This window comes from Syngnathus floridae, chromosome 21 (genome assembly GCF_059516105.1).
Source record: "Syngnathus floridae isolate MCC-2025c chromosome 21, RoL_Sflo_1.0, whole genome shotgun sequence".
In the NCBI taxonomy this organism is placed as follows: Eukaryota; Metazoa; Chordata; class Actinopteri; order Syngnathiformes; family Syngnathidae; genus Syngnathus; species Syngnathus floridae.
The window spans coordinates 4,903,462-4,928,201 of NC_142433.1; the positions used below are offsets into that span (position 1 = coordinate 4,903,462).

A 24,740-nucleotide genomic window follows, 5' to 3' on the forward strand; every position below is an offset into this window, starting at 1 on the left:
GTTGTGCGCGCCACCTCTCTCACGCTATTTACCTCTCCCTATAAATCCCATTGTTGCTTTTTTTTTATTATCAAGCCATTAGACGTTCGAAATTTGACTCAAGTCCCATCTGACTTCAAATGTAAGTTACAGCGTTGGCATTAGGATGAAGTTAATCAAAACCTTCCTCGTGCTTTCAGTACCTGAGCACAAAAAAAATAGTTGACATCACTCTCATCGAGCCCCTTGATTCCAATTTTAGTATTTGACCCGTTTCGCATGCCAACCCATGGATAAGCATGCTAAGGGGATACCCCATGAGAGGAAATAAAAGTCATGGCAAATTAAGGCTTGCTGGGTGGAAATCGAGCCGGAAAAGGTCAGACTGGAACAAAAGAATTTGCGACCAGTGCGGTTATCGAAAGGCGATGTGAATTCACGAATGGCAACATTTCTATTTTTGTTTTATATTCTTATAAAAATATACTGCAATGATATTTTCATTCTATTTATTTTCATACTACCAGCATTATTGTTGTTGTTAAACATAGAATTATAACCATGTCTACAAGCACTGACAGTTGTAAAAGGAGGTTACTTTATCTGAAAAATACATGTTGACCCGTACAAAGAATTTCTCGGCTTACTAAAATAAACGCACACACACAGAGACACACTCGCTTACACCTATTGTGATTGCTGTCTTGGTCTCCCCACTAATTGGCAATTAAAGTGCAACCGCAAAGCAATCAGGGCAAGACTCGGACAGATGTGAAGCGGAGAAAAGGAAGCTTGTTTATGATTTTTTCCCCGGCGTTAACTTTCCGGACACTAGAGGTGAGCTTGAACTTGAATCTCCAAACATTCACACAAACAGAATAATTGCAGACATAAAAACTTCCGATTATATATTTAAAGTCATTGTGAATAACGGCCTCGTAAAAACATCCTAATTATATTGGAGCGTTGGAGCTGTATAGGATAAGTTCTTTAAATTGTTAGTTAAAAGTTTGAATTGTTTTATTCTGGAAAAGCCTTTCATTGTTTGCCGCAATACGTTTGACAGCGAATGTTCAAAGCAAAATTTCCATCCCTTAATTTTATTTTATTTTTTTCTGCTTTGTGCTTCTTTCTTATCCACTCTTACATTGAATGCAACAAACCATGATCAAACCTGAGCTACAAACAATCAAGCCCGCCATACAATGTTATTTTCCTTTTTCTGGACATTGGTGGCGACATCCGAGATAACTCGCTTGTTATTAACAACACGTGTTGAAGGCTAGTGGGGGGGAAAACAACAACCTCCGGCAAAATAAATGCAAAGTACTCTGTCAAACCAAAACAGGGTTGTTGGGTTATTGGAATGGCTGCTAAGGTTCAGTTGAGGATGTGAGGATAGGCTTGTTCATTTAATAGAAGCTGATGAGGCCAAAACGAGTTCATGCACTGATGAACAGCTAAAAGTGTCCAATTAAATGCGGACGGCAGAAGAGTAACAATCAGTGAAGAAAATGGTGGCGAGCTGGGCTTGATTGGGGAGGTCACGAAGAATCCGCAGTTGGACTGAAGCTTTTCGATATATGACAAATGCACTCTCCCGCTACAACCCTCGGCATGTCCTTTCCATGTCGTTTCCGATATTAAGCTGAGAAATCGTGTTACAGGACAAAATCATTGGTTAGGCTACCTTTGCTACAGTCTTTTACTTAACTTGACATTATCGAAAGGGCAAAAGAAAATGAGGAGGCGGCAGTCGACTGTAATCTCACAGCCTTCTTCCTCACTTAGTCACGTTTTCTTTCATTGCGGATGAGGCTTTGTTCTGTAAGTAGTTGGTGAGAAAATGAAAAAAATCGAAATACAAGTTCGGGCAAGTAAGTTACTTTTGAGTCAACTGAGATGTGACATGAAATTAATAAAACAAATGTGGTTTGTGGAGATAGAGCACTTTAGCGGGAGGTAAGAGGATGGACAAATCCTCATTTGCTTGCCGTCTTTTTCATGTCTTTGCGAGAATGTGTAATTTGCGTGTGTAGGATTGTGCCTTTTGAGCGTGTCACCTTCAGAGAGTTTAAATCCAGCTTTGTCGGATGATGACTTGCGCGGTGGTAGGGAGGTGAGCCGTACACACGCAAAGTGACTTCTGGATATTTTTGCTGGGGAATTAAATATCAAGCTTTGTTGCATCAATCTTTTTTTTCTGTGCGTATTTGCAGTACGCAGACACATGTTGCCCTTTACGTCCACTCATTAAAGTCATCAACCACCCGCTGATCAGGGAGATGAAACCTTAAACCTCGGCCCTCCGTGAAGGGGGGGCGGCGCGGGAACAATCAGCCTCCCACGTCTTTCTCATCTATCATACCTGAGCGGCACACAGAGACCGTGGCACCCCATTGCCGTGTGAGCCATATTTATCTGTGCTTCGGGGAATTGTCCACTTTTGTTTAAATTCTCTAAATATTATATCTAATATAAATATAAACATAATAAAATACTATATAAATAATATATAAAAAATACAATATAAATATTATATATATAATAAAATACTATATGAAATAAATAAAAATATAATACAATAATATAATATTTAATATATACATAATATAATAAAAAAACCCACCAAGTTTTAATGAAGCACACATCCAATATAAATATTATATATATAATGAAATACGATATAAATTAAATATAAAAATATAATATATTTAATATAATATATAATATATGCATAATATAATTGAAAAACACCAAGTTTTAATGAAGCACACATCCATGCATGTTGAATATTTCATCCAAAATACAGATTACATATTCATTTCCTGTTTACCTGGCAACTTAATTATACAATTTGCATAAGTAATCCTATCCACCTCACGTGCATCCACTTTTATTTCCATCCAAGTTAAAGTGACTGAAGTGCTCGCCGCTGCTCTACTTCATATTGATCCATTAATTGTGCCACTTTGGTGTAAACACAAATCTGCCGTGGTGTTAAAAACAAACAAACACACCGACTCTTAATTATCTGCACCCTCCAAAAATAACAAGCAGGGCTCCCCGGTGACGGGAACAAACAGAAGAATCAGTTCAAAGTTACAATTGTGAATTCAGATGGGATGTTTTAGAGCGAAAAATTTCCGTTGATTGAATTCCATCCAGATAAGCGTCACCTGAGTTACACTCACATACTCCAAATATGGTCGTATCTGGATATAAAAGAAAGTCTTGTTTCCATGGCAACCTTACTGGACAAGTATGTGGCTTTAAGTCAGAAGTCTCCAAATGTTTTCATTTTTATAGGCACATATGTTCCAGCTATGGTGTCAGATTCATGTCATGTGACTTTCTCTCCGCCGATTAAAGATGTTTACTTGCCCCTTATTGGTTCCCAAAGTCATCCTGTTATGTTATTACATTAGAAGATGTATTACTTTAATGGATTCAATTTCATGATTACACAGATTAATATTAGATTACCTTGCAAGCGCTGGAGGAGTAGTTGTTGTCATTTGGGATCTATAATGCATACATTTTCCAGTTTAGGTTCGAACTCCACGGATCGTTGCTGTGGAAGCAAAACGTGATTCTCGCATGCCATTAAAATGACACTCCAGCATGCTTGGTCCAAAGGGATTAAATTTATTTCTAGAAATTACTCTGAGCTCAAATGTGGGAATATCTGAAATGAGAATGAAACCGCGGCTTGGGGGTTAATCAATTTACTTGATTGTTTATTATCCACAAAACAGAGCGCTGGCCACTGTGAGGAATGCTTATTAAGTGCTTTGGGGTGTCTAATCAAATTCAAATTATTTTAATCAAACCTAGTTTAATTTCACGAGCCCCGATTGCACTGGTTATCGAAATTCCGAGCACCTGTAGGAGTCCCGCGGATGGGATACGTACTTCCGCTTGGATGGAAATATGATGTTGAAGAGAACAGAGGGTCGCTGATTGAAAAAAGGTGTATACCCTACAAAGATGAGAGTGCTTCTTGTACAAACAAACATGGACACACACAGCAGCAGCTAAGTGCTCAGCAGAGTAGTAGAGTGTAAGCAGGTGTCCTTTGGGAGCGAGTGTACCATTAGCAGATCATTTCCCTCCCTGCTCCAGCAGGCTCTCCTCTATCATACCTCTGCTGTCAGCACTGCCTCCAAGGATTATGGAGAAACAGAGAAAGAGGAGGGAGCGAGCCAAAAAAAAAAAAAAAAGACAAGCAAGCAGGGCAATCTGGGTGGGAGAACAAAGTGTAAAATTGAAACTTGAATGGTCCTTCTGCCCACAAAATTGTGATTATAACCGTGGTGGGCTTTTTCCACAAACGCTTGGGCGATCATTAAGACAGCAAAACATGTATTTTGTTTGGGCACCGTTTCCAAAAAATCAGGTTGAGAGAAGATGTTGAAAAAGATAAGATACAGCTGGTGACTAGTTTAGAGTGAAGATCAAATAGCAGTCCACATCTGAGCAGCTGGCCATTCTGACTGAAAAGTCTTTCTGACCTGTCAGTGTGTGACGCTTTCCTTGATCCCTGACCCCCTGAGGGTTGCTCTACCTGGAGGCAGAGTGGCGGGTCGACTAGGCTAGACTCGAAAAAAAAAACCTGACAGTCATCAGAGAGAATGATGTGTCACCAAAGACAGGGTTAGACAGCTGAAGGTGGATGAAAAAAGTTTTTTAAAAAACTCACTTAATGGACTATTATGGAAATGTGTTGTTTATACAGAAAAATCAAAATGATAGGACATGGATGTCAAACATAAGGCTTGAGGACCAGATGTGGCCCGTCATATCATTTTACGGGGCCCGCAAAGACAAATGGACTTCATGTATCAATACTAAAATTGCAAATTATCTTCTCTTTTAAAAATTACAGATATTGCTAGCAATTTTTATTAACATTCATTCAATATTTGAATATAAGCTAGTTATTCATCAGTTTGTTTTGAAGCTTTTATTGAATATAATACAAGGCCTTGACAGTCATACTGGTACTCCGAAGGAAACAATGAGTACAGTGTGGCGAGCGACAAAAATGAGTTTGACACGCCGGAATGAATACCATGAATACCGTGACCCCCGTAATCAATTTTAATCATTAGAAGAAAAGACACGATTGTGTACTTTCCGAATTGTAGCCTAGTGCTCAGTTTACAACAAAGCCCGTGTCGCAACTTCATTGATATGATTTAATGATTTGTGGCTTGTCAAACACAAACGCCGCTGTAACCGCCAACTATTGATGAGCCAACCCGCGGTGAAGGCAAACAAAGATAAGAGGCAGAGAATTTGTTGTCTGGACTCAGCTGCAAATAAATCACATCAAAGTGAAAGCAATCCATTTTTCATCTGAGTGATGTTTTGTAAATGTACCAAAGGAAGATTTCTTTATCTTGGCTCCCGTGTTCAAAAAAAAAGAAAATAACTTTGCTATTTCAGACCATGAATGCAAATTATTCGCAATACAATAATTAATGACTGTGGTGCAATGAAATTGAAATGTCATTAAGATCTGAGTTTCCAACGGCAACCGTGTGCAATACAGCAATGAAAGAGCTGTCTGTCACCTTTTTGAAAATAGCTGCTATTCTGGGAATTCTGGGAATTTTTCCTCTCAACTCAGAAGTGAGCCTAAGGCCTTGCTCAGAGCCGCCGTTAACTATTGCAGGCTGTTTGCATCCTGGCACTCAGCATCATTAAAAATCATAAATATATCGCAGGGGAACTTTGTGTACTTTCACATACTTGTAGCCTTCTGTAACTCTGTTACAGTAGTTCAGATTTTTTTTTTTTTTGTTCAGGTTGGAATGCCATGTCAGGTCGCCATGACTTGGAGTGACCTGACAGAGCAGCTGTCCGTTCGGAGGATGCAGAAATAAAAAGCCTCGCCCCGGATCAGTGAAGCGTCAGACACAGTCGCTAGGGCTTTTTGGATCTCCCAGGCAGAGCTTGACTATCTGTCACTCACTCCGTGAACACGCAAACCAAATGGGTAAAAACAAAAAAAGATTTTAGCTAGCAGAACATGGATGGATGCATTTTTGTTAAAAAAAAACAAAAATCTTTGGTTCTAGCTCGACCTGGGGGGATACAAAATATTATATTTGTCTGTTAGGTTAGTCCAGTTTGTGGAGTCCACTTCCTGAACTTGTCCACCAATGTTATCGAGTACTAAAAAAGGCGAGTCAAGGCTGCTGTAGCATTCACGGAGATTAACAGCTTTGTGTATTACAAGCTGCTCAGCAGGTTGCTATTTAAATGTCAACTTGTTTTAAACCTAGCACTTTTCTTTCTTGAATGTCTTCAAGTTGACCCTAGATGCAACAAAGAACTTTTCTTGGCTCTAATTATGGGATTGTAGCCAATCATAGCTCAGCGTTTGAATAAGAGGTACAAGTCTCTTTAAAAGCATTTTCAACATTTCCACCTATACTTTGTTTTGAACCCGCTTTGGTGGAATGAATCATTGTTCTTTTTTTTGTTTGTTTCAGAATTCTAGTCTGCTCCCCCATTTTTCTCTTTTCCACTCTTCCCTTGGCTGCCAGTGTCATAGTGTTGATATGATTTTTTGGATTTGATAGGAAGACCCTGGGCAATCTCTTACACATCATCCTCTGGCTCATACATCAAGCAGCCCCTTGCTTTGTGGTTGCAGGCTATTCTTTCAGCAAATTTGAGGTTGCGGGAAACCAAACAGACCTCAGAAAAGTCTTTTGCTGTTTTTTTTTTTTTTTCCCCCTCTCCCATTGTTGTCATCTTTGCAATGGACATAAAATGGAGACACGTTGATTGTTGAGTAGCGGAAGGTTGCAAAGGTTGATAATCAGCTAACGAAAGTTGCAAATGTTTTGAGTGTTGGCTGTGATTAGAAGGTGTAGGATGGAAAATAGCGGAGGGACATTGTGACTAACAAGCAGTGGCACGCTTAATCAAGGCTTTGCATACTCGACGGTGGCAGTAAAAGGTCACCTATGATTGATTCCAATGACGGGATTTAACAAGGTAATTCTTTAAATAGCTTTCAAATTTAAATGTTTAAAAAGTCCAAGCGTAGAGCTCAATTTTGTCTTTCAACCTGTCCACAAAATCAAAATAAAATCAAAAAGATCAATCATGGTTTTGATATGTGGTTTTTTTGGGCCTGTCAAATTCAGCATTTGATCATCCCACCATTGTCAGCGGCTTGAATATTTAAAAATAGTTTATTTACTCCAATTGGATTAATTACCTTGTTTTCGAAAGCCGTGTTTGTATCGAAGTACAGCAGCGCTAATGAAGCGAAGGAAAGCTCACTGTAGCAGCTGATGTTGCCATGCTCACCAAGAGCAATTAGCTTGTGATGGCCTTGAACATGTCCAACCCCTTTTAAGCGCTCAAACTCAGCTCACATCGATGTGGTTGGACTTTATATCACCACCTTTCACTGAATCGGAGTTGTTTGATTTTAGTGTCCGTGGTTGCACAATTATATGTCAGGAGTTCGAGAAGAGACCAAACTTGACCTTGAAATTAGACACCATCTGAGTAAAATCTCCTTTGTTAATCACGGTTATTTATTTGGCTACTTGGGTTTTGGAACATGAGGTTAAGGAAATGTCAAGGGTTTTAGAGCTCTCTTTCATGCCAGGTAGCTGTCTTCTACCCTCCTTTGGTCCCAAATGAAGTGCTCATTAAGGCTGTAATCATCAGTCTCTGTATTACTTTCATTTATATCGTATTTTCCGCACTATAAGGCGCACCTAAAAACCTCAAATTTTCTCAAAAGCCGACAGTGCGCCTTATAATCAGGTGCGCCTTATATATGGATCAATATTGAGCCACTACAGCAGGCGTGTCCAAAGTCCGGCCCGCGAGCCAAATGTATATAGCTTATAAATGGTAAAAGTTTCGTTGAAGGTGCGCCTTATAATCCGGTGCACCTTATATATGGACAAAGTTTTAAAATGGGCCATTCATTGAAGGTGCGCCTTATAATCCGGTGTGCCTTATAGTGCGGAAAATACGGTACTCCAAATATGCAACGCAATGGCTACACGGCGAGCTATCTACGTCCGTCAGTAGAGCTTTCCCAGGTCAGATTTCTTTCATCTCAAGAGTTTTCTCTTGTTCCTCCCAACCATCCCCCCAAGCTGGGAAGTCTGCTCAGATGAAAGAGGCAGACAGAGATGGGTTCAAGCATATCACAGTGGGCGAACGTCATGTGGGGCATAGCTGGATGCCTGTGAGTTAGTAATAGTTTCCCCGGCGCTCATCCATTTGCTCATGGAATTAGTCAAATGTTTGGGTTTTGTCCCCACGTCGAGATATGGAAGCACCTGGGAGCTTGTGGGACTCAAGTGAGGTCAATTGAAGCGAAAAAGTTGTCTTAAGGGCTGAGAGTCCATCGGGGTTGGGGGGGCAGGAGACGTGAGAGATAAATTAGAGCAAGACAAAGTCATCTGGTCTCAATCAGGCTGGTAAACAGTTGAGTGCGATACCGTCTTCTAAATTGAACTCTAATAGGAATCACTTGAGTGCAGCAGTCAGGAGAGTAGCCTAATGGAAAGAGGATTGCTTTTTTTTTCCACCACCTGAGGCCCAAGGCGTTGTCTTTTTTTTTTTTTGCTACCAAATTAACAATTTACATGTCTGCATTCCTTCTGCTGGGCTCGGTTGGGAAAAGGGGGAACCCATACAAATTGAATCATGAGGAGAAGGGTAACCTTGAAACAATCTGGCCAAACCTGCAAAATGATGTTGAGGAATTTTTGGAAGCGTTGATCAGCGCTGATCTATTTCTCGTGTTTGGCTATTCATCCTCTCACTCCACTGCAGCCATACATCTTGAAACATTTAATTAGCTGGACAGGTAATAAATTCCATGTCTTATTTTGGTCCGAGTAGGTTCATCAATTTATCAATGGGGGATTTCACAGCAGCATTGCCGAAGGTCAGGTGCATCTTGCGTCACCAAATGTAACGATTACATGGGTTGTTTACAAAGAGTTAGCGAACATGAATACTAGCCTTACTTGAAAGCCATTCTAGACTGGATTTAATGATTGTGATCTTCTTAGTGAAGGACACCTGCCTGCATGTGTCAATTCTGAATACTAATTTGAAATTTTGTCCAAAAAAATGATGATGGTTTGCTGATCATGTGTGCTAAGCCTCCTGATTCTTTGATGAAGGGCCATTACATTCTCATTAGTTCAGCTTCAACGCTCGGCGTGTGGAGCACAGCTGCCCTTGATCCCCGAACACGGGCACAATCGGTCCCCAAGGGCCCGTCTCCATTTCCCTAAATATGGCTCCCTTGTCATCGCTGACTTTCATTTGCATTCAACCCGAGAGTCTTCATTCAGCCCATCGACACTCTGCGAACTTATTTCTCACCTACGCATGATATTTGCAATCACGCCACAAATTAATAATGAGGTTTGAAATAGAACGCTTGGGTGATTATTCATATGCAAAAAAAAAAAAATCTTCATTCTCTGCTCAGCCATGCCACATAATAATAGTACGAATGCACCGCATAGTTCACAAATTGTCATTGAAATGATGTTGCAAGAAACTTCTTCATAAAAGAAATCTGAATCAACTTGGAATACATTTAACTATTGAAGAAGTTTTTTTTTTTTTATCTTAATGAAATCTTTCACCACAACTGATCTCTCTGACATAAAACTGAGTCAGCGTCGAAAAGCAGCCTCATCTCCGACGCTTGTAAATTTGGTGTCTGCATCTTTCCGATTAAAAAAAAAAAAAAAAAAGACAGCTACATAACACGCTTAAATCGCATATTAAAAGTCAGGTTGTTTTAATAGGTGATGAATTAAAAGTGCTCCATATGATAATGTTTGTAGAGGTTGGCAGGTGAGCTAATTTTTTCTTAATTTTTCTAATTAAAGTGGGCACCAATGGTACGGCGAGGGAGAACATTAATAAAAACGGGGGGCGGGAACAGATGTTGCGCTTTGATGAGCGCCAAGGTGAGCCCATCATGTGGCGGCAACAATCATCAGGAGAGCTAGATCGGCTAAAATAGAAGTTTTAAAAAGATTAACTTGCAGCCTGTTGATGTATTCATAAGGATTTGCATAGTCTCCAACAGCTCAAGACTATTCCAATTAATCTGACCTCAATAATCAACAATGTGCACATTTAAAATGAATTAATTAGATTTGAACAATTTGAATTTTAATCGGCGAGAGAATTGTTTGCAATGGGCCGCGAGTATTTCACGTGACCTTTAATAACATGTGCCTCTATCGCTTCACCCTTCTCCATCCCATCACTTATCCGGAGGCTCCACAATTAGCAAGTGCGGCTCAAACAGAGTCACCACCCCTGGCGAAAGGGAGGCCGAGTGAACCAGCCACAGGACGTTCCCGGAGATTTCATTAAACCTCCATTTAAGGTCCCGTGAGCCTCAGGAGACACGAGGATGGAGGGCTGAATTTGTGTCAGTGGAAGAGAGGAGTCACTTGGATTCAGAAAAATAAGGACGGGGTGGGAATTTGTTTCCTTGGCGACCACAGGTGTGTGTGCAGGCGGTGTGTGGGCAGACTTGAACACAGATGCTACAAGTACTGAGGCATGATTTTTTTGTGTGTGTGTGTGTGCACTGATCTAATTCAACTGCAATTTTTTATAATCTCCCACAACACGTGTCCTCTCTTTTTTTTTTACTTTCCTGTAGTAAGAATTAAATTGCATGTTATTTCTCCCTCTAAATACTTTACATGGATCACTGCTTGCTAAGCTTATAAACAAACACGTTTTTTTTATTATTATTATATAAAGTGAAGTGTGTACTCGGAGGCCTCGCCGTACTGGTCGCTAAGCTACCGCTAGCTGCCTGGTCCATTCTTGCATTATTTCGGGAGGTCAGCGATTTAGCATTCAAAGCAACGGTTTGACCCCGGGGGCTTTTACATATTTTACTGCATTTGAATTTAATATTCATTGTAAAACAGCATATCCGTGTCAGATATTATTTATAGGGCATTATTATTTTCATTATTATTGGAATCATTTAAAACTACTTTGCAATTCACTATTTTAAAGCTATCTTTCTGTCTTCCGAAGGGAATTCCTTATTCTATGTCCATGCAAGAGGTTGATTCCCTTGAAAACCATCTCATTCACTCTGTGTAACTTAAACTGCTCAAAACGGGGTGACACGAGCGGTGGACAGATAGCCGAGCAGTCAGACATCAATAATAGAGAGCTCCATCCCGTTCGCTTTGAAAAATACATGAGGATGAACCACAGGCTGGGCAGGTATGCGTTTCCTGAGGTAAGACGCAAACCTTTCATTCACATTAACACATGTCGCAAAATCATCAGACCCGACCTTAGGCATTGATTCGTATTTGGGCTGGAATGTATTTTGAAAGTTGAATAGAATTAAAAGGAATTAGCCGTAGGATAAGTCATATATACAGAAATGCTTTACTGAAGACTCAGCTCCTCCCTCTTCTCAGTACGGCAGTAATATTTCTATAGTCATAGTAAAAAATAAAAATAAAAAATTGGGGCCAGGTCACTTGCATCTCAATGCACCATTGTAAGTGATAAAAATGTTTTTGTATTTTCATTCGTGAGAATATATGACAATTCTACTGCATCATAAATGACAAAAAATGACAACAAAGTAGCATCAAGAAGTCAGCTAACATGAAACATTTCAACTGTCACTCTACTTATGTGCTATTTCAAAAGACTTTAAATATATGACTGCGTTCTTCTGATCTGGGATGAAAGCAAAGTGAGCAAAAAAAAAAGCTGCATAGGGAGTTTAAAAGCCAGAGACGGAATGAGTGAAAAAGAGAAAACAGTCTGTAACAGACATGCCACTAATGATGCCACATTCAGCATTGCGGCTTTACAGAGAGAAAAAAAAATAAAACAATGCACACAGAAAAACAAAGCACTGAAGTTCAAAACAACTTAATTGGAAGTTGCGGATGCTACAAGTGCGTAGGAGCTGAGGTTTACTCGTTCGTATGATCCGCCCTGAGCTCACTAGTGCTTGTTTGTTTTGGATTCATCTTGACATATTCTAGTTCATCTTGAATAACCCATTTTCTTGCCTTTTTTCCTCCCTTGTGAAAAAAAAAAAATGAAAATTTCATTTGACACACTTGTAAATTACATTCAGGATCACGTTTCATCTTTGTTGGAATCAAATTGTCAGACAAATCAGATTATACAACAGATGATTGGATTGTAAAATAATCCAGTCAAACTATTTCCTGGATTATTTGAAAAGTGTGGATGGCGAGAAATTGCCAATGGCAAATACTTGTTATTGTGTGATTCAGCTTTTACGACTACCAGTCTAATTGTAATGGAAATAAAATTAAATAAAATTAAATTAAACAGGGAACCACCATATTTTTGTTTTGGCTTTTTATCTATTAAGTTTCTCTCATCTCATAGCAAAGCGCCCACACCTGAAGGAAAATGCACAAAACAGAAATAGCGATTTGGCTAAAGGATGGTTTACGCTCTGGCAAGAAAATGATTACAGTGAAACGAGACAAGGACAGGGAGATACTCACAATATGGAAAAAGCGCCTCACTTTTCAAAGAGATAAGCAAGAATGAATAGAATATGTATTTTTTTTAGAACAGATCAAATACAGTTAGTGTTATACAAGACAAGGGTGTGTGTGCTATAAAAGTACACTTTATACCACACAGCAGAAACACAGAATACGAATGAGTCGCTAATCCGCAATGAAGAAAAAAAAAAAAACAACAACCATTCTGATAAGATTTATCTCCTCTGAGGATAAGAAGCTTTGGTGAAACCTTAAACCGGTACAAAATCAATTTGAACAGGTTGTAACATTCCGAATCTTTTCATTCAAGGACAAAACCTTGTGGAATGAGCAAATATTTTTAATTAGTGCAATTACTTCACATTTTAGACTTGAGGTGTCAAAAAGTACTTTGGTGGATTTAAAAAAAATTTGATGTCGCTTTTATGTCCTCAAAAAAAAATGTGTGTAAAGCTTGAGGGAGCTCCAAGGGAAGCCCATTAATGATAATAATAAATGAAAATAATAAGGCAGGCTAACATGACCCTGGAGTAACAAGCCCGGAATGTTCTTCAACGCTTCCTCTAATCACAACAAAGGTCAAATTTAATTGAGTCCCCGCTTGAAAACAATTTGATTGGTTTGTTGTTAGCTCTTAATCGGCCCGGTACGGCTGCATCCCGTCGTCAATAAGAACTCATTTTTGCTCATCAATCCCAAAGTGACTTGATGTTCAGGTTGCATTTACACTGGACCAATGCTGGGAGTGTGAACTCAACCGTGCTGAGAAGGCAAAGCGTATCACAAAGTCCCGAGATAGCGAGCAGCTAAAAGTCATCATTGCAGAGACACAACACACTCCGACACATTTGCACATGCAAATTTGGTTATGCATGTACACGAGTTCAAGCGGAACTATCACACGACGCACACACATGCTATTAAAAAGACGAAGTGAAGAAATGTACTTTGGAACCAAATTGGATTAAGGGCGTCATGTAATGTGGTCCACGCGTGAGGGGAGCATTCCCTTGAAACTTTGCACGAAAGGGAGAGCAGCTTTTGAAAAATGAGCTGCCTGCATTTTGGTTTGGAGACAATTCACATTCCGCATGGATGAACGAGCACGGGGAGGAGAAGAAGGCTTCACATCCAGAGAGATGATCCTGATCATGATCAGAGGCCATGCTTCGATACATGCGGATAGCCTCACAATATTAAAGCCGCTGATGCATAGGACCCGTCTGACTCTATTCTTTTTCTTCGTTCTCTTTCATTCACATATTTGAAATGACTTTGCGGCGCGATTTGTATTTTCTCCATATTTCTGACACTTGGTCATATTGTAAATATTTGATGCATGCTATTTTTGTGTGAGGCAGAAAGGAAGGATCAGCGGCAAGGCCATTAGGCTTTTCAGTGACACACTGCAATGTAGATAACATCCAGTAGGGCCTTGAAATACGAGATTATTTTGTTCCGTTCACTGTACTTTTTGTGTTTATAAGGCCCAAATCAAACTTTCTTCAACTTCGTTTTGACATCCTTACAGAATACCTTGTATCTCAAATCATCTTCCCCCATTGAAAGGAATAGAAATGGAATTAATCGGTTCCACATTGTCTGCTCAAATACAGAATTAATCGTACAGCATGAGCTAAATTTTCTTCCTAGTTTTTCTCCTTTGGCCTTGTATTTGTATGGATTTTATATATAAAAAAATCAGGTCACAAAGTACCCAGTACTTCAATTCATTGAATAAAGACACACACACAGAGATGTTAAATTTTAGACCATTTACTGCAAGTAAAATCATATAACGCCACATTTAATGATCTCTCATGGCACACCAGCCTTTCATGTAACTCCTTGTTAAACACTGAACAAATATTAGAATACATCCACTAAAGTGACACTCCTACACGTACTTGAAGACGTTGTATTTATCCTGATTATAATCCCCCACGGGGGAAATCCAATTCACTCACATTTCCCCTTGAGGAAAATGTAAGTCTGAGTAGAATTTTCTCTTGAGGGATTATTATAATGTTATATGGTTGTGTCATCTGGTGAGAAGTAGTTTACAGCTTTGCATTGTTATTGCATTGGAAAGAATCATTGATATGCAAAAAGCAAATACCTGTGGGTGATGGAGCAATTATTTATTCCGAGTCGGTTTGGTGCTATTTACGCTTTTTAACACACTTCTTCAGTCAGTGTCATTGTAGTAGGCACGAAAAGTAATACAAACATTATTAGGAAGTGTTAAGTCCTAATTCAGTTTTTATTGGGTTGCAGGAATCAACGTGTTGTAATCTTGTTTTTAGTTAAAGTTGTCGGCAAACGGTTTGGGTGTGGAGTTGCAAATGAGATTTGGAAAAAAAAAATTGTCTTCACAGTCCTTAATATCAGTTAACCACTAAACTCATTTTCATTTCAAATTTTTCAAAGCTCCTCTCAGCATGCGCTTCAATTTATTACTTAGCGCATGTTATCCAATTGAACAACGATTCATATTTAAAGAGACACTCAAAAATTGGAAAGGGGGGGTTATCAGTTGCTTGTTTTTTTTATGAAGCGGGATTTTCATCTTATTGCCGAGACCTTCGCTCCGCTTGTAAAAGCATCGGTATGCAACTTTAAACTCCATTGAGGTGCGGATTGCCCTTCCGAACTTATTTAAAAAAAATCCCCATTATATGTCCATGCTGGATCTCCTCTCTAGTTTTGGTTAACCTTGTTTAAACCCACCAATCCATCCCCACGCTACTTTGAGATATTCCGGACAATTAAATACTCTAGCATGACCTCAAATTGCCCCTATTTATTGATCAGGGACAAGCTTACTGTTATTGATTTTCCTGCCTTTTAATTGGGCTAAGTGGGTCCTCTCTGTGGTAATTCCTCGTTTGACCACAAATGGCATCCGTCGCAGGCTTAATTAAGCAGCTAATCGAGGGAAATTCGATTGATCCCACTGCGCCTGGTGTTTTTGAGTATTTCTGTTCAGCGATATGTCTGGATGTCATATTGTCATTTATGATACAAAGACTCAAATTTGAACATACTGGCTGATTTGCATGCTCATTAGTACATCATTAAGCAGATAGGCCTTTTTTTTGTTTTAATTATTCTTCTGTATTGGATGAATTGCCCCCAAATAAGCAAGATCATTATGGAGACATGCAGCGGTAATAAATCTCTTCTTCTTCTTGGCAAATGACAAGTTCATAAATATCTTGCGGTCAGATAAATCAGGAAAATGTGTCATTGATTTACTTTGCAGTGATAAAATATTACAGAATGAACCAATAGAGTCTCAAATGACCCCATTTCAGATGAATGTACACAAAAAAGCAATAACGGAGTGTTAATCAGTTTTTTTGGATATCCTAAATTTATGTCGTCATCCTCCACGAACATACTTAAGGGCTTATTCGTTTGCCAGGGGGAAAACAAACAAGATTGGATATTGTCTCACAGTATGATGTCCCAAATCCGATTGCGACACACAAAACACTGCCATCGATTTGATTTGCTGGAATTAATTAAATAGCAGTGCGGCAAGCAGCACCGCCTGGCAGCACATGCACAAATGGCTCAGGCATGTAATTATTGTTTTCTGTGGCGATGCTGCTCCGAAGCCTTTTCGTCGACAAGCTTCCCCCGTATCTCCCCGTCTTGGCAATTTATCGCCGTCTTTTGGATACACTCATTAATATAACTGACATACACACGTCTATCAATGTCAGGATAATCGTACAATTTATGTGGAGGAATTCATGAGCTCAACATGTCTCTGTGTTGTCTTTGGTGTCAGTCGCTGCGGAAATTGTTCATGCTTCACTGTTTAGCTCGCTGGTTCATGGATGTCATTTATTTTGCGGAATAATCCCTGTCAACTGGTTTGGGTGTTTTATAGAATAAAAATAGAGTTGTTGTTGTAGTACCACAAGGATTTGTTAGCCACTCTAAATAATAATAATAAAATAATATAATAATAAATAAAAATTCAGAATAATAATGATAAAATAATATATAAAAATAATAAAAATAATTAAATAAAATTAAAATGTAAAAATAATAAATGAATAAAAATCATTTCGACCTCGTTCCGTATGTGCAGGCGTTACAGATAAGCCAATGTGAGCTTTCTGAAATCCATTCTGCGGATATTAATACACATAGTTTTCCTCTGGGTAGCGAGACAGAACTGAGTAATCTCTCATCCTTGCTTTATTACAGATGATGTGACACCCGGTGTGGATCGCCGTGCCAAATTTGTCCTCGCGCTATTGCATATGTCGCATCCAAACATGTTCACCTCAGCGTGAATGCTACGTACATACAAGGGACGCCCCCCCCACCCCCACCTGCCTCACTCTCACCCTGTCGTCGTGTTATGCACGCTCTTCAAAAACTCAGTCACCCTTTTGGAAAAGGCCAAACACACACTGGCTAATGCATGACCGGCCCGACGTATTTTAGGACTGATCCCTTTACCAAAGCTCCCATGCTTTTAATAACACACATTGCCACCCATGGCGGGTGACACAAATGCTTTCGGATACAAGCAAGAGAGGGCGGCTAAAATGTGCAAAGAGAAGGTCATATGACCACCACCCACTCCTCATTTTAAAAATACATACACCAGTTGAAAGGGAATTTGTCATTAATATTGAATGCATGTGTGATGATGCCCACGAGGGCCTGTAAAGCGCCTTTAGTATGTCTGGGTCAAAGGTTAAAGTCATACAACCAGATAAGTAGAATCTAGCCACTCTGCTGGAAATGTGTAGTGATTATGGCTCATCAACAGATGGAAAGGACACTTGTGCTGGAAAAATGTGCCCAAGTGGCCAAAAGACTATTGATTATTTAGCAAACTGTTGAAGTGATGCTTAAAATTGGAAGTATTAAGTGTTGCATGAGAGTTAAAGGTTAATTTGAAAAAAAAGGAGCTAGGGAGAAAATTTGTTTTTTTTCCTGAAAATATTTTTTTCTTGTCTTCCTTTGAAGAAGACTCACAGAAGAAAAATCAATTTTCTGCTATGCCATTAAGTTATTTATTTGCCCTTTTAATTTTGTAACTCTGCTATTGGAATCCTCTTGACTATGTTTGGGTGAAGAAGTTTTCATCTCAAAGCTGGCAGAGGCCAATCGACAAATGAGAAGTTCAATATTTCTGAATCATTATCTCAGGGGAATTTAAATGAATTTAATTCCAGCTCTGCTTTGTAGATTTTTTTAATATTCTTTACGATCCTAAAAAAAAATAAGAGGTTGGTTGTTTTCCATATTTTTCATTCGAAAAAGTGTTTCAATTCGTTCATGCACTGACTCACAAAATTCAATATTTATTCAAATTTTATACTTGTTTTTTTTTTTGTTTACATGCTAATTTGTCTCCATCTGTTCTTTTTGACGACACCCTGTCGTTCTATCGTTTTTTTCTCCGTCACCCAGATGTTTAATTCAAAAGTTTACATTCTCTTACAATCCCCAAAGAAAGGGCATCCTCGTAAAAGCGACAATATCAAAATGTCATTTCACAATGGCACTTTATAACAGAAGTCCACTTTACGACTCGCACGTCCCGTTTTCTTTGCAAATAAATCACAAAGGCGTTTTCGTCTTTCATCGTGATTAAGATGTCATCTAATATTATTACCCACTTACACGAGACAGCCCAAAAGTGCTTTTCCTGCATATAAGTTGTCAGTCCTGACTTTTAATGGAAATTTGTATGTTTCCTTTCCTTTTTGACATTTTGAGATTCGTACAAAGGCTGGATTTAATCGAATAAAACATGAAAGATCGACAGACAGATGTAGAAATGAATCAAGAGGTGCCAAAGGAGTAGTTATGAAGAGCAGCAGGCCAAGTAATGATTCAGAGGTGATGATGAAGAGACTGCTGAGAAGAACATGGAGTGTTGAATCTGTTTTTTGGTACGGCAGAATGAATTTTTGATAAGTTCTCCCTTTAAAATGTTCTCAAACCCAAAAAGTCAATTCCTATATAAGACTTATTTGATACTCATGACAAGAAAACGTGTTGTTTTGTATTTTTGGGTGGCTGGCACGAATCAATGCCGTTTCAATTTATTTCAATGGGGACAACTGATTTAATATATCGTACGTAGAAATTGAATTACCAGTACCGCTGTATGCATCCTGCAATGCAAAATTCAGTTTTTCTTCCATATTCTGGACACTCTTAGAGGAGTTTGTATGGGGGAAAATTTGCCGTCTACACTGGCAAAGTGAGCTTGTCTCTGGGGTGCTGAATTACTGCAGCTCGCTGACTTGACACGGCTGGGAATGAAAAGTAGAAGAAGAAGCACACACACAAAAAAAGGTGGAGGGAAACTGAGTGGCGGTCGAGAGCAGAGGTCGATGTGCTCATTTCATTCCTCGTGCATGATCCAGGTGACAGGTAGTGGTGCAGAAAATGGCAGCTCTCACAGGTCTCTTCCCAGAGGGAGGGTTCGACGTCGCTTAGTATCACACAGGTGTGTCTGTGTGTCGCGAGGGAGCCTTCTGCCATCATTCATCAATGTTTGTTTGTGCACCATCGCTATTGTGTGTACCGTGTTTTATGACCGGCGCCGACTCGCCCAATATAGTGTAGGCAAATACAAAAGACATCCTGGCCTCCAGGGGGTGCTACAAATTGGTTGCCCTGCTAAAGTTAAATTTAACTCGACGAGAACTTACTTGAAACTTGCTAAAGATTTTTTTTTCTGCAGTCTGTGACATGGCAACACAAAGCCGCAGTGTCCAGCTGCGAGTTGCTCTTGTTCTGACACATAATCAATGTGGCTTTTACAACTATAATTATAACCCCATTTGTTGCTGTTTAATGAGCTGGGGAATGTCTTGAGCCGACAAGTCGAGGTCTTTGGCATCTGCTAAAGCCTTTCATTATTTCTCTTGCATTGCTCGTTGAAAGCTCGGATATTTGCTTTTGAAGTTTCACAGACAACTTTTGGTCACGGAATACAACACGGAGGATCGTTCGCCATGAAATCACTCGTCCCTTGACCCTTCTTACCTTCATTCCGATGCTCCTAAAATGCTGCCCAGTTAACCAACACACGGCTCATAAAGTATCTCCACCTGCAAAAAATCCATTTCCAGTCAATTACTTCCTCTAAATCACGACCACCGATAAAGAAAGAGACGATGCTCTCGTCAGTGCGGCGTTGTACGCGTGTGCCGCGGCTGACTAACCCTGCCGCCATAAATCGAGCTTCTCCTGTGCGAAGCCAAGCATGCAAGGCATTATTATAGAATATAAACGGTGGACAGAACAAAAAGTTCTCGTCCTTGACTTCTTGCCTGATAAGATTTGAGAGACGACTCGCTGCATTTAGCACACGAGGCCCTGAAAAGTGTGAGATGGTTGACAAAGTGCGATGGAAAGAGAAAGGGAAAGATGATCACTCACGTTGCACTTCTAATGTAATTGCCTGCTCTACTTTATCATAAATGAAGCACTCATGTGCAACGCTGGCTTATCTGCCTCTACAAGCACTCCATCATCAAGCCTTGCCGTCAAGGCGACATTATCGCAAAGCGGCTTAACGATGGCCTTCCAGCAACATCAATAAATACCGGCCGGCGCAGATCATCGGTGTCTCAGGTTTTTCTGAAGCTGAGCCGTGATTGGTTGTGACCTGTGATGTCATTTTCATTCGACAAAAAGTGACAAAATTCTTGCCTAACTCCTCAAATTCAATATTAATCATAATGTTGTGTTTAGACTAATGGGTGTACATCCAACTTATTATTGATGTATAATTTTGGATTTGACTTCCTCTTTAAAGAGTCTGTTCATGATTTCAAGTCAGTCATCACACACAGTGGGTGGTAGATTGGCTAGCTGGTGTTTTGAAAATGAGGACGCCTTTTGAATTCAAATTACACTGACTCGAAGGGGGAAAAAGGATTAATGGAGGCATCTTTGCACTGAGGTCATAGGGGGTGTAAATGCATTTAATCCTTTTAATATCCGCGCAATGAGCAAGTTAAGGTCTTTTGCTAACCTTTTGATCTTAAATCTTAGGGTGAGCGGATGCTTTGATGAGACAAAAATAACCCACCGGCTATATAAAAAAAAGCTCTGTGGTATATTTGACTTTACATAATATTCAATTTTCAGCAGGAAGAGAAATTACATTATTCCAAATGTGCCTTTTTCAATGCATTAGTGTGAAAATTATTCTTTAAAGGTTACTGAGTGGTGCAAATTAAGAATACTTTTTTTAGACAGAATGTCGGATTAGCCGTTTTCTGTTCCATGAATATATTTACTTAAGTGCAATTTTTTTTTTTTTTTTTTTGGTCACCAAAGCCAGTAGGGAGCGGGATGTTTACGTTTCAAGAATGCAGCCTTACCCCCAATTGGTCGAGAATAGTCATCATCATCCTTAGTGGACTGGGAATTAAAAGCCCCCTAGAAAAAAAAAAATGGAAAGAAATGCTACCAGGGAAAGTAAACTTAAAAGTAGGAAACATTAGGGACAGCTGATTTATCCATCCAAACATGACTGCGGGATTATCGTAAACGGTAGACATGAAGAACAAGACTCACGGGATTAACAAAGGATCTAACGAACAAACAATGAAACAAAACAAAGCAAAGTATGAAAACAAACACACATTGAGATGCAGGTGGCAGAGCATGAGGGGACTCAGTGAAACAATTGGCTTGCTGGAAGCATAGCCATGCCACAGAAAAAAAAAATTAAAATACGTTTATTAATATAAAATACTTTAATAATAATAAAAAAGTAATTTTAAAAAAATTGATTTTTTTTTTTTTTCTTTTTTCAAGTGGCAATAGGACCAAATTTAGGCGATTCAAGTCATCCAAGAGCAGCCACAGTGATGACAGTTTGAATTATGCAAGTCGTCACTCTCTGCCAGTTTGTCTTTTGCACTTGCCAACGTTTTTCCAGACAGCAGAGGTCTGGGACATCCAGATGTTTGCTGACCTGGAAGCTTGGATTGGCAGCAGCTGCCATCCCATCCTTGAGGAGCACAGGCAAGAGAAGTTTGACTATTTAAATCTTCTCTTGTGTGTTTAGTCTCCTCTCAGCAAACAGACACAGATGCACGCTGACCACAAATGGGCTGTGGCTTGTGAAGTCCTCCCAAATACTGGTCCCTACTCTGCCAAATTCGAAAAAAAAAAAAAATACGCTTCATTTCTCATTCCCTATTTTTACCACCATGAATTGCACCAGCGAGTGAATTTCAATTTTTTTGGATTTATCAACTGCGCTTCCTGAGCTCTATTCAATTATTAATCTCGGTAAAAGCATTGTCTACCAGCCAAATTTAATTTGAAAACACGTAAAATGTGAGCATGGTACTCAAAGGGAGAGAACCAGCGAGCCTCGGGTAAACGTAGGTAAACAAAAAGGCAACCTGGCAGGAGGTATAGCGTCTAACCTATTTAATGCACTTAGTCAGCTAAGCTTCTCGAACAATAAAATTGCGAGAAAGGGAAAATAACTAGGAGGCAGCGGGCGGTATGCTGTCCGATTTCATAACAACCAATTTGGACTGAAAATAACAATTCTCAGCACACTTACTTAATGGAAAAGTTTTTATTATTATTATTGAAACAATATGACAGCTAAAGCTCTTAAAAAAAAAAATTGAAAAAAGTGTTTTTGCCCCATATGTTATGGGGAACGTAGCATTTAGTTTCCAGGCAGCAGCCCAAACAAACTATGTTCTGAGCAACACGGGGATGTTGGGAGACAGATGTCTTTGCTCCTCAGCTGCTGTTTGGCTTATCTGGTTGGCTGAAGCCCAACATCAGTGACATGTTTGAACATCCAAACAGGGAGTCGAGGGTGTCCACAGATGGCGGACTAGCCAGTCATCCTTACCAGCAAGCCGTAACCCAATCATAAATAGATTACCAAAACCTGGATCGGGGCCTCAATCAGCAAATCGCTAGATGGTATAATGATGTCATCATTCCAAATTGCTACTTTTTCCTTTGGATTAGCGAATCCTACAAATTGCCTAGTCTTGGTACAACAAGATGATTTTTGTGTTGGCGAGCCTTGGCCGTAACCGATTAAAGATGATGTGTGAGGTCATTCCGAAGCAAGCTTAAGCTATCACTTCCTCTGCCACTGTTTTCTCTCTGCTCCCTCGCTAAATGCAGAGAAATGAGGCCAAATGTCAGCCCCAGAATTAATGTCAGCACAACACATTTGTGTGGCAAAAACAAGCAGACAGATGTTCCATCATTTTGTCCTTTTTCTCCCCCGGAATCCTGGCAACAAGTCAACACGCTGTTTCATTCCATTTCATTTACAATTTGTTGGTAATTAACATCATTTTGCCGCTACCTGATGATCAAAACAAAACACATTGATGAGGTGGCTTCTGTTTATCAACTCTATTAAACACTAATCTGACTGGTGACGAACGTGCATTCCAAATAAATGCCGCAATCACGTTGGAAGCATCAGTGGGAATGAGAATAAATCATTTCGAGGAGTAATGAATTGATTCATTAATACCAAAAATGCTTCTTCCTGCTTGTATTCTCCAATCATCCTGATCTTTGTTTTCCACGTTCAACTTAATTGGCTTGTAACTTGAAACGATCATAAAGCAAAATAATGTTTCCCATTGAAATGAATGGAGATGAAAGTAATGTGTTCCAGACCAAAAACTAAATTGCACTTACCATTTTATTTACTAGTGTGTGGTTAAAAATAAATACAGAATAACTAACATAGAGCTGCGCATTAAACACACTCGGCCCCAAAAGTGTAGAATTAGACAAATAGCCTCGTTGTAAATGGCTCCCAAGGTAGAGGCAGGATAAAGAAATGTTTGCATATTTTTCATACCTTAAGTGATTATTTAAAACATTTTCTAAGGTTAAATGCACATCAGCACAAAATCCAGGACATTGTCCCCAAGGTAAAGTGATTGCTTGTGTTAGAATCTGCTTGTAAGAGCTTTAGAAATATGAGCGTGCTTGAAGGCGTGACATATTTTGGCCAAACAAAATGGCCACAAGCAAAATTCATGTTATTCCACTCGCTCACACTTTTCTTTGTCATCCACAACGACAAAGAAAAGCGGGAGCAATGACTCATTGCGAGCTCTTGTTGGTAGTTTCTCATGCAGCGCCGCTGCGACCAAGGTGCATTTTTGAGATGGTGATCTGTGTAAATGTCAAAATAGAACATTTTACCTCGGGCTGAGGCGGCGTACTACAGTGGCACCTGTTGCCAGTGACACGGAATAAAAACCAAATGGATAAGCTGGGGGTACATTATTCTGCAATGCAAACGGGGCTAATTCGGCGTTAAGGGCAAAGGCGCTAAGTCAGCAATAATTCATAAATTGTAGTTGGGGTGAATTTCTATTTGGTTGAGTGGGATCTTAGAGAATCTCAACGTTTGAGCTGACCTTCCCAGTCATTCTTCATTCTCCAAGCTGCTAAATAACACGTGTAGGTTAGCATGCAGATCAGTTCATGTGGCGCATGCAGCTGACACATTGCAACACATAAATGAATAAAAATAAATTAAATCAATTTTATGCAAGGTTTTATACAAATATAGTATGTGATTATTTAAAAAAAAATTAAAACTTTTTATTTTATTGTATTCCATTGATTTATTTTACATAAATTTATAAAAATAAATCAATTATATGCAAGGTTTTAAATAAATATAGAATGTGATTATTTGAAAAATATATTTAAAACTTTTTATTTTATATATTCATTTTTAAGACTATATTTAGCATGCAGCTGACACATTGCAACACATAAATGAATAAAAATAAATTAAATCAATTATATGCAAGGTTTTATACAAATATAGTATGTGATTATTTAAAAAATATTTAAAACGTTTTATTTTATTTTATTCCATTGATTTATTTTACATAAATTCATAAAAATAAATCAATTATATGCAAGGTTTTAAATAAATATAGAATGTGATTATTTGAAAAATATATTTAAAACGTTTTATTTTATTTATTCATTTTTAAAACTATATTTAAAACAAATTGACTAATGGAGCAACTGAGGTGAAGCGAATCTTAAGGAGTCCGATCACAGCTGTGGCTATTTTCAATGCTTTCTTTCTTGTGGTTGACTGGGCTGCATCATTTCAAATAGTGAAAAGAAAGGCCAGGGTGGTTAACAGGTTCCGGGATG

At 39.1% G+C, this 24,740-nt stretch overlaps 1 protein-coding gene across 5 annotated transcripts in view; it reads left to right on the plus strand.

The window, feature by feature from the left end:
- Nucleotides 1-24,740, plus strand: part of col9a2 (procollagen, type IX, alpha 2) — a 224,811-nt gene that overhangs the window by 144,708 nt on the left and 55,363 nt on the right. The window contains exon 38 of one of the 5 annotated variants that reach the window (XR_015854785.1): nt 10,295-10,489. The exons of 3 other annotated variants lie outside the window; for them this stretch is intronic. The gene's annotated coding sequence lies outside the window, so the exon portion shown is untranslated. Of the gene's footprint in view, nt 1-5,792; nt 7,086-10,294; nt 10,490-24,740 lie in introns of those variants that run through there. One more of the 5 variants, XR_015854783.1, reaches the window with a different exon arrangement.